We start from the raw sequence: 7,217 nt of genomic DNA, 5'->3' as shown, positions 1-7,217 counted from the left end.
GCACATGAAAGGGAATTCCAATAACAATATCGGAAACCAACTTAAGCCTGACTTTGAGTGTATATTCCGTAGGAATTCCAGTATGCTCGTCGAAGAAGGCCCAGAGCTAGAAGTCCAATGCGCTGGTTAGACCAGATACGCTCCACTCTCAACACTTCAGTCCACGTTGCTATCGACACAGCCGAGGATAGGCAGGAATGGCGCAGGATAATCCAGGAGAAAGTAGTTTGAGGAGGCCACGACCCTCAGCATTGAGGATTATCGACGCAAGGAGGAGTAATGCTACTGGCTGCCTGTAGCCTACGCAATGCACATGACATTGTGGTTTGTTATTTGTCCTTCGCATTCGCGGGATATTTTACTCCGAACAAAATGCTGTCTGTGGGTGGCGCATTTACGTTGTGGATGTCTATGGGCTCCAGTATCTACTTAACACCAGGTGGATTGTGAGCTCGTCCACCCACCCATCTAAGAAATAAAAAAAAATAAAAAAAAAACAACATTAAATACCATTGAGTACTTTAGACGTTACACAGATAAACGTGGACTGTAATTTGTAGACTTATGTGCTCTGTTGAGAAGAGAAAGCTAAATGCTAAACCAAAATACTATTTTAATCACAACTTACTAATCACAAATTAATGCTCATCTCATCTGTATTCAAGACAAATTGGCTGCGAGGGTCAACGGGCTCAGCATGTGTTAATGAAATTGGCATGGTACGTATTCATGGAAGGGATAGCGTCAATACGACTTTATTGGTTTTCACCGTAAGGAGCGAAGTGAAACGGTAACTTTTGTTGTAAAAGTATTTATTTTATTTATGTACACACAAAAAAGAAGACATAGTACAGAGTAATATGAAAATTATGTACAAAGGCACTGCTTTTTACTTTAAGAATTATCTTCCAGCAGACCTGCGAGAGGATCATAAGAATAAAAAAAACCAAAATGTGGTGTCGTGGGACACCAGGTAGGAACGAAGTTCCTTCGGCTAATGTAGAATCGACACAATTTGCAAAAAAAAAATCGTGCTCAATTTTATGTTGGTTTTCTTGATTTTTCTCTTAAATTTTGCTGATTAGTTTTTATTTAAGTACAGGAAAGTTTTTAGGAAATTCAGTATTTTAGGAAATAATAAATTACGTAAAATTAAAATAAAATCATAATTCAAATTATCAATTAAAATAACAAAATATGTCTCTTTATTTTTGTTTGAGAACATAAAATTACATAGAAATAGAAATAATTACAAAATAGAGAGAGAAGGGATGAGAGAACGAAAAGAAAGAGGGAGAAAGAGAAAGGTATTATACACTACTCGCTTGTGTATACGACTGTCGCGCCTGCGCACGTCTCATTTAACGGTTTTATTCCACGCACTTTTTTCCACGGATTTTTTCCACGCACTTTTTTCCACGGATTTTTTCTTACGGTTTTACTATCACATTTTTTTCAGTTCGGTCGCGCAGCAAAATCCCTATCCCCTCCAAGCCTGCCGTAAGGAACTTCGTTCCAATAATTAAAAGTGATGAGTGTGTGTGTAGAACAGCTAAAATAACAAATACAACATGAGAATCATAGTAATGCACATACACATAGCAAATATTGTTAAACTTGAATACAAAATATTATAAGTAACACAGTATATACGAAGAGTATAGAACAATGATCATTCGGTTGATGAGAGATAGAATTGTTTGACCTTGTATTTAAAAACACAAACAGACAGAAACAGACAAAAAGAGACAGACATTTATATGTTTTAACAGATCACGATTGATTATCATTAAATTACTTTAGTGGTAAGGTATTTTTTTTATGTATTCACTCAAATTTATTTAATAAACATAAAATATACTATTGTACAATATAAAATATATTTTTCATATAATTTGCTAACTAATGTACATAAAAAAGCTAGAAGTGTAAAAAATAAAATATACTAGATGAAGTGTTTAAAAATTCAAGAAGTACCTAGATTTTTTTTATTAAAGTGTATAAGGCGAAAAATTTATGAGCTGCGTTTAATTCATACATCCGTTACATCCTTAGACATTTATTAGATATTAGACACAAGAGTTAAATTAGTATATCGTATCACTAATAAACGGCTAGCATTTCTCTGTATTTATAAATAATTTATTTCCTCTTATAAAGCAATCTTGATGAAAATAAAGACGGCTTCGAATCAAGATGATTAATTTTCCACCCCTTCAGACGTTCATAAAATACATTTCATAGGAAATTTTCAAGAGAAAGACAGCGTTCCATGAATCATCTTCGAAAATATTATAATGCTAGCGGCTCCGGCTCCGCTCGGGACTTTAACAAACATTTCAACCACGGAATAGATAAATAACCTTATTTATCTATTCCGTGATTTCACCGGTATTTGACGTTGTTTTATTTTTTTAAACAAAAGAACACTTATTGTGGCATAATTATAATAGTAAGATATATGCCGTTACGACACTTTTTATTAATAATAATGTGTTCTACAAAGTCGTAGTACATTATTTTATTCTAACATCAATAGTTTTCGCAGGGCACGCGATGTAAAGAATATTTAAGGTAATTTTTTTACACCTTGGGTTACATTATTGTAGTTTTAGTAAGGATCCCTAATTTTTTTCAAAAAAGATTATAGCCTATGTCACTCGGGAATAGTGTAGCTTCCAAACAGTGAAAGAATTTTTCAAATCGGTTCAGTAGTTTCAGAGCCTATTCAATACAAACAAACAAATCTTTCCTCTTTATAATATGAGTATAGATGAGTATAGATATAGATAAAATGTATATACTATAATCTGCCCAGATTTAATCGCGAAAACAGTCTACGGCTTAAAATGATGATATTAAATTAACACCATCGCACCGCATCGGAGTTGAGTTCCATACAACCTGGAGTCACTGCTTTCATCCACAGTACGTTTCCAGAGATCTTTTTTTGCCACGTACCATCCGGCTATGCTTTAAGCTCACAGCCCACCTACAACATTACCTACCTTGAGGTATGAGTTCTAAAGTCTCAGTATAGTTACAACGGCTGCCCCACCCTTCAAACCCAAACGCATTACTGCTTCACGGCAGAAATAGGCGGGGTGGTGGTACGGGTACTTACCCGTGCGGACTCACAAGACGTCCCACCACCAGTAAAAACACACGCCTTTTTAATTTTTTTCTGCGCTCCAAAATTAACCCAATAAAAAAATTTTGAAATGCTCGATTGTGACTAAGCCTTGGTACTACGTAAAACTGCACTAGAATTAACTAAATAACTTCATTGTAGTATAGAGAAAACGATTCCATCTTGAGACGAGAATAGTTCGGGAGGTCAAAAGGGTTCTGAGGGTTCAGCAAATTTCGCAAGTGACCGCCATTAGACCCGAGTTTCAATATAAGGAGTACTTCAAGTGTACTATATTGGTGCTCGCCGGATATTGGCTCACCTTTTACTCTGTGTTTAAGTCTCGTTACAACGATACGGAAAATTTAGTTTCAGTAGTAGTAGTTTGCGGTAGGCAGCGGCTTGGCTCTGCCCTTGGCATTGCTGAAGTCCATGGGCGAGGGTAACCACTCACCATCAGGTGGGCCGTATGCTCCTCTGCCTACAAAGGCAATAAAAAAATAAAAAATAAACCTTGTTTTTTATTATTTTACTAGCGGCCCGACAGACGTTGTGCTTCAAAAATTAATTCAAGTCTATCCAGCCGTTTAGTTGTAGTACATATAAACAGCCTAGATACCGGCTGCAGCGCCATCTGCCGGGCTGATTTGTGAATCTAAGCTATCCAGGGTATCACTCTAACGTATACAAAAAAAAAAACATTCAAATCGGTAGAGCCGCTTAGGAGGAGTTCAGTGACAATCACACGCACAGAAGAAATATTTATATGTTACTAGCTGACCCGGCAGACTTCGTAGTGCCTCAATCGATAAACTTTTGTATAAAATAAACTTAAAACAAACAAAGGGAATCTGTTCGATGGGGGACACATCAAAGGGAAAACAAAATTGTTATTTTTATTTAATTCCGAACATTTTCATATTTGTCTAACGAACAGCAATTCATTTTTATCTATATATTAATACGTGAAGCAAAAACTTTGTATCCCTTTTTACGAAATTTGCGCGGACGGAGGAGTATGAAATTTTCCACACTTATAGAGAATATAGAGAAAAAGTACATAATGCTAATTTTTTTTTAAATAATGCCTAAAAGATACATTAAATCAATAAAGAAAACATTACACACACTACATACCATGTATTTGACGCACACACGCATGCATACTATTTATTGTCAAACTTTTGTTCTTGGCGTCTGTTGTCAAATTGAGAATAGATTAAATATTGTTTGTCTTTGTTAATATTTTTTATAGTGTAGTCTTGGCGAAATTTGTGATTATAGAAGTATAAAATACAATCATAATAGTGTACAAACTTACAATTTCAATTAATTATAGTCGAATTTCGACTACTGCGTCGTATACGTACATACATACGTATGTATAGATATAGAAGATAATATAAAGTTATTGAAAGTATCTGTCACATGCTATGTCACTCAGTATCATGTAAATCTGGGTTGTTTGTTTTTGCGCCTGATAATAAAACAAAAAATGTCGTGTATCACAAGGTACTTAAATGAAGAGAAACCTATTTACTAAAATACAGAAATAATTATGAATGATTGATGTAGAAATTTAATTTTTTTTGTATTTTTTCCAATAAAAAAAAAATCTGCTTATTTATTGACATTAAGGCGGAACAAAGTTCGCCGGGTCAGCTAGTTTAATAATAAAACATAGACTAGGTACGTAAAAATATACATAAGCACACCTAATAGATATCCTTGAGGAATTTCAAAACAATAAACTATTACAGTTGCAACAACTTACAGCAGAAATTTAAAAAGCCGTATTTTTTTTCATTTATGCTGATAAACCACACCCACAGACAGTTCCCGATAAGAGTCGAATGAGTGTCAAGTGAGTAAACTGTCTGCTTTATAGACTAATTGGATTGGCTGAAAAGGTGTGGGCTGCGTGTCTCCCTAGATTAGGATCTACTGCGGTCAGACTGGGCGCAGTATCTGAATTATTTACAACGACAATAACGATCAGTTTTCAGGTTAATGTCTGCAATAATGATATCGGTTTATAGTACTTAGGTCTGATTACAATACATTAAAAAATCCGAGCGTTAGGAATTCTAAAAAAAAATCAAAGTTTTTTTGTTTGTCTTCTTTTGTAATTCTAATTGAAATAGACTTTTTTGTATAATTAAATTTAAGAATCTTTTTTTTTATTGCCCTTGTAGGTAGAAGAGCATGCAGCTCACCTGATGGTGAGTGGTTACCGTCGCCCATGGACTTCAGCAATGCCTGGGGCCGAGCTAAGCCGCTGCCTACCGCTCAATACTCTCCACAAGCCTCGTTTGAAGAAGGACATGTCATAGCGCTCGGGAAACACCTTGGAGGGGAGCAGAAACACTACCTTTTACCAGCAGTATTATTCGCGTAAACGTATGAAACATTAAATACATATTTTGTGAATACGCCTTTTTTTGACAATGTTTTTTTATAATATCCATCTCTGTATCCCTAACAACATGTTTGCTAAAATTCTTCAAGATCGGTAAAGCGAAACAAACCAACATATTTGTGGAGCAGACAGTGGCTTGACTGGGCTCCTGACATTGCTGAAGTCCAAAAGCCACGACTACTAATTACCATCAAGAGAGCCGTATCGTCGTCTACCTATAATCGCAACAAAAACACAAACAAACTCACTTAAGCATTTAATTTCAATGTTAATATTAAAGATTTAATTTTTCAACTCAATGAATTTATTACATAAGTACACATAATTTTATTTACAAAGCAAATACATACAAGCAAGAACGGCGAAGTTTCATTGACGTCAATTTAATTGTTTAAATAATATAAAGGATTTCAAAAGTCAATTAACGGAGTGTACTGAAACCATACGGGTAAGTACCAACCTCTCTTTTCCTACCGTGAAGCAGTAATGCGTTTCGGTTTGAGTGGTTTTTTTTCCTACCTATTCTGGTGAACTCGAAGGGTCATACTAGATATACCGGGCGAGTAGGTGAGCTCACGGGTCTCTAACCTGGCGACGTTGCTAACACTAACCCTAGTAAGAGCAGTGCTTCGCAGAATCTACCACCGGATCGGAAATGCGACCCACTGAGAAGATCCGACGAGAAACTCAACGGGCTGTTGAGTGGTAGGGCAGTCGTTGTACTGTAGAACTGACATTTAGAGCCCATCTCTCAAGATTCATTTTACATTACTAATAGGTACCAATAACTGTCTAACACCATACCAAGGTATCAGCTTTTTTCAGACTTCAATTCGATAGTTTTAGTTAAACATTTCAATTACATGCAGCAGAGATGCTGGTGGTAGGACCTCTTGTGAGTCCGCGCGGGTAGGTACCACCGCCCTGCCTATTTCTGCCGTGAAGCAGTAATGCGTTTCGGTCTGAAGGGTGGGGCAGCCGTTGTAACTTACTTGAGACCTTAGAACTTGTATCTCAAGGTGGGTGGCGCATTTACGTTGTAAATGTCTATGGGCTCCAGTAACCACTTAACACCAGGTGAGCTGTGAGCTCGTCCACACATCTAAGCAATAAAGAAGAAAAAAAAGATGCGAATGTTGCGATGGATATGTGGAGTAACGAGAATGGATAGAATACGGAATGATTAAGTTAGAGGAAGTTAGAAAGTGGCACCTGTGACAGAGAAGCTGAGAAGTTCGCGTTTGGGATGGTATGGACGTGTGATGAGACGAAATGAAAATGAAGTTGTAAGAGAGTGTTAACTATGAATGTGCAGGGATATAGAGGAAAAGGTAGACCTAAGAAGAAATTGATGGATTGCGTGAAAGACGATATGTGTAAGAGGGGAGTGACCGAAGAAATGGTATATGATAGAAGAGTATGGAAGAAGAAAACGTGTTTTGTGCCGACCTCAAGTGACTGGGAGAAGGGCAGAAGAATGATGGTGAGTTAAGCATTTCAAAATACACACAGCAGATTAAGTATTCAACACATTCTTTAAAGGATGGCGCAGATGCCAACATTACGGCCATATTGACCAGATTGTGTACCTTGAGTAAGGAAAACAGAAACGTAACGAAGTTAAATGTTTGTTCAAAGGTTTGTTTAGTGTATTTGAACTTGTCAAGT

At 36.4% G+C, this 7,217-nt stretch overlaps 1 long non-coding RNA gene across 1 annotated transcript; it reads right to left on the bottom strand.

Moving 5' to 3' along the window:
* Positions 1–1,255: 1,255 nt before the first annotated feature.
* Positions 1,256–5,016, bottom strand: LOC149502355 (uncharacterized). The gene is made up of 2 exons (XR_016323507.1): positions 4,905–5,016; positions 1,256–1,552 (listed from the first exon to the last, which is right to left on the bottom strand). It is a non-coding gene; the product is annotated as an uncharacterized LOC149502355 (long non-coding RNA).
* Between the last annotated feature and the right edge of the window lie 2,201 nt (positions 5,017–7,217).

This window comes from Bombyx mandarina, chromosome 09, assembly GCF_030267445.1.
Source record: "Bombyx mandarina strain Sakado chromosome 09, ASM3026744v2".
Classification (NCBI taxonomy): Eukaryota; Metazoa; Arthropoda; class Insecta; order Lepidoptera; family Bombycidae; genus Bombyx; species Bombyx mandarina.
The sequence above is the reverse complement of the archived record's forward strand: the minus strand, read 5'-3'. Positions and strand labels throughout refer to the sequence as shown.